The sequence below is a fragment of the Staurois parvus genome, unplaced genomic scaffold, assembly GCF_062004578.1.
Source record: "Staurois parvus isolate SC_StPar_1 unplaced genomic scaffold, SC_StPar_1.0 ptg001528l, whole genome shotgun sequence".
In the NCBI taxonomy this organism is placed as follows: Eukaryota; Metazoa; Chordata; class Amphibia; order Anura; family Ranidae; genus Staurois; species Staurois parvus.
Genome location: NW_028319324.1, coordinates 37931 through 40000, shown reverse-complemented (window position 1 = coordinate 40000; position 2070 = coordinate 37931).

Genomic DNA, 2070 nt, shown 5'->3' with positions numbered 1-2070 from the left:
GCAGCTGAAAGCCGGCTTCTTCTCCTCTCCCTCCTGCTATCTTTGAGCTGCTGCAGAGAGAGCCATGCAGGGGATTGGTTCCAGTAATTGCCCCCCACCCCACCCATCACCCTCCTTGTGTAGCATAGTTTTTCCCCCTGCTGCCAGGTTGTCTGTACGGGGCTCCGTAGTTTCTAACAGCAGCCCTGCACACAGACATCGCATGTGATTTGCACAGGAATGGGGTTCCTGTGCGGATCACATGCAATATGCCGCACAGCATTAGTGTGAACCGGGCTGAAGGAGATTTTGCAGTCAGATTCCCGCCAGGTAGTCAGCTTCAGGGTCACCATCCACGCTACAATATGATTGTACAATGGCCAATGCCAATCCAGCTCTATGGTGCCAGGCAGTGAGCACAGGGCCCACTAGAGGACGTCGGGCCCTCAGGCCACTCTCAAGAAGTCTGTTTCTGTTTGTTTGTTTGGTCAGAGACATTCACACCAGTGGCCTGCTGGAGGTCATTTTGTAGGGCTCTGGCAGGGCTCCTCCTGGTCCTCCTTGCACAAAGGAGCAGATACCGGTCCTGCTGATGGGTTAAGGACCTTCTATGGCCCTGTCCAGCTCTCCTAGAGGAACTGCCTGTCTCCTGGAATCTCCTCCATGCTCTTGAGACTGTGCTGGGAGACACAGCAAACCTTCTGGCAATGGCAGGTATTCATATGCCATCCTGGAGGAGTTGGACTGCCTGTGCAACCTCTGTAGGGTCCAGATATGGCCTCATGCTACCAGTAGTGACACTGATCCTAGCCAAATGCAAAACTATTGAAAAACAGTCAGAAAAGATGAATAGGGAAAAAATGTCAGTGGCCTCCACCTGTAAAACCATTCCTGTTTTGTGGGTCGGCTCATTGTTGCCCATCCAGTGCACCTGTTAAGTTCATGAACACCAAAGCAGCTCAAACTGATTAACAACCCCCTCTGCTACTTACCTGACCAGATCCATATCCCAGGAGTTTCATTGACTTGATGCTAGACCAGGGGTGGGCAAACTTTTTGACTTGAGGGCTGCAATGGGTTCATATATTGGACCCGGGGGCCGGACCAAGAGTAGATGAATGATGTGTATGTGTCATCCACAGTAAGTATAGTAATATTCCCCCATAGTAACCATAGTAATTCATCCCCCATATAGTAATTCATCCCCCATATAGTACTATGGGGGATGAATTAATATGGGGAATGAATTACTATTTCCCCCCAAGTAGTAAGCCAAGTCCCCCCTGTGTCAATTCACTTACCTTTGCTCTCGCCGTGTTCCCGAGCCACGCCGGTCTTCAGGGCGGACTGTGAGAGGAGCCTAGCTCCTCTCACGTTCGTCACGCTGCCCCGCCTACACACATCCTGACAGCCAATGTATCACGCTCCGCGGGCCGGATTAAAAGGTCCGCCGGGCCGTAGTTTGCCCATTGCTGTGCTAGACTCTGCTCAAAAAAATTAAAGGAAGACTTTTTAATCGGTGTATAAATTTATTCCCGATTTACCCTACCCAAATCCACCGATAAGTCGACATTCTCAAAGCCAGGAAGTTGAAAGTCCCTTTTCATAAAAATGTTGTTGGATACATTTTTTGGCCTTTTTAAACATTCTAGCCCTTTTTTTTTTTTTTTTTTTTTTTTTTTTTTTTACTGCTTTCTTTCACATGATTTTCCAGGTTTATAGTGTCAGAGTATAATTATATCCAAAAAGGGAAATTTGTTGAAATTATTAGAAATAATTGAAAATGCCAGCCCCAGGCCCTTCCTCCTGCAGGTTGAAAATGCTTTTTGGTCTTAAGTCATTTTCATGCAGTGTTGTCACCAGGGAAGCCACTGTAACCACTTGGACTGTTTTCACTGTCGATAACCCTCCTCCCTACCGCCCATAAGTGCAGGACACAACTCCAACAGGGCTCTTGTATCTGGAAGGAGGGATCTAGCTTGGATCCTTCCTCCTGGCTCTGGCAAATGTCTTCCCATAGTATAAGCAGTATAGTCCCTGGGATCCTCTTCTAGCCTTTTCCCCAGGGGACAAATGAGTAATGCCAACTTG